We start from the raw sequence: 1,701 nt of genomic DNA, 5'->3' as shown, positions 1-1,701 counted from the left end.
GATGGATGGATGGATGGATGGATGGATGGATGGATGGATGGATGGATTTGCTGATCATCAGCCACGCACGTCTCCACACCTGCTGTCATTTGTGATGAAGGAAGTAACAACATCTACAAAAGCTGAAGCGAGCAGCGCGTTCAATTAAAATAACTTGTTCTATATTTTTCAAAATAATTTTGCTCTTAAATTATTTTTGTTCATCTGTATAATATCCGATCTTTAGAGGAGATTTTTAGGCTATTCGTTTTGTATGTTAATATCCATTTGGTGAAACAATAAATCTTATATCTTCCTTTCTTTGAAATATGGTAATATGGTAATTACAGTTAATTTGATCGGGTTGGGTTAGGTTAAAAAATGGCTACGGGCTGGGGCCGGGTCGAGTCAGATTTTTTAGGCCCGAATGCAACTCTAGTGTGGGTACCAGTGGGATTACTTGAGGAGTGATCAGACCTATAATTAATCCCTGTTCCATATTTATTTTATTAAAGCATCTGGTGGAGAAGGACATAGCCCTGCAGCTGAGATGTGCAGACTCACCAGCACAAGTGTGATTACACCAGGAAAGTAGATGGACGACTCCACTTCCTGGTTCACTGGCTTAACAACAGTCTGTAACCCATGTGGATGGGACTAACCACTTCCTACCAGAATTGTGTCGTCATCTCCCCCTGCTTGATGTGGGGTATCAAGTGACTTGATGAATGTGCTTTATGAATTGAGTTGTGAGTGACAACTGAACAATTGGGAATATTCATGGTTAAATGATGTTTGTAGAATATGTTATGTACAGTATAACCCTTTAATACCATAACCAGATTTTGCTTTTATTACTTGAAAATAAATTTCTGGGACTCTTTATTTTTGTGTCAGCACTTTGAGTCTGTCTGCTATCCCACTGGGCCACATTTCATGTCACCCTTTTTAAAATGTACATTAGTAAAACCAAAACTCTGTATGTTTACGTCTGTGTAGATTGCCCTAAATAGTTTGGCAAAATGACACATTTAGACATTGTTGTCAAAATTATATGTGAATAACAAAAAATATTTGGCATTTTCAGCTTATTGGTGTGTTTTTTAGTAGACCTATGTGTAACTCTGACTTTGACAGGGCCCACGACTCAACCCATGAACTCCTAATCCATGAACTTTATCGCACGTCAGTGGTATTCACAGAATTTTAATTGCTGGACTCTGGCATTTCTGGGGGCTCTTACAGTTTTTGACTGACAAGGGAAAGATGAATCAGGGAAAACAGCAAGTTGTACTCTGCAGGGCTTTTTACCCTACAACACATTTCTGCATTAAAATTCCACAGCATAAGACACACAGCACCCCACGCTGTAGCCCACTAAGATTATAAGGAGTGAGTATTGAGTAATCCAGCCACCTTTACTACACTGTGATGGTTTGGTGTGACGAAACTACAGGAGTTCAATTATGCATGTCAAACAATGTGCCATAAGAAGACTTACTTCACCTAACGTGAAAAATACAAAATCAAAACACTTGTCGTGACCAGCTGCTTCTCTTGTCTTCATATTTATCAGCAGGAATCAAACTTTAACTGATTGTAATTTATTTTAAATCTTCTGTTCCAGCAGCTCTACCAGTTGAGCCACCGTGCTGCCTTTACATATATCATATGTCTCTTATTATCTCAGCCATTATGTTCTACCTGGTTGATTTTCTCAGG

The sequence above is a fragment of the Nematolebias whitei genome, chromosome 2 (assembly GCF_014905685.2).
Source record: "Nematolebias whitei isolate Nwh7 chromosome 2, NemWhi1, whole genome shotgun sequence".
Classification (NCBI taxonomy): Eukaryota; Metazoa; Chordata; class Actinopteri; order Cyprinodontiformes; family Rivulidae; genus Nematolebias; species Nematolebias whitei.
Note: the sequence above shows the minus strand (reverse complement) of the source record.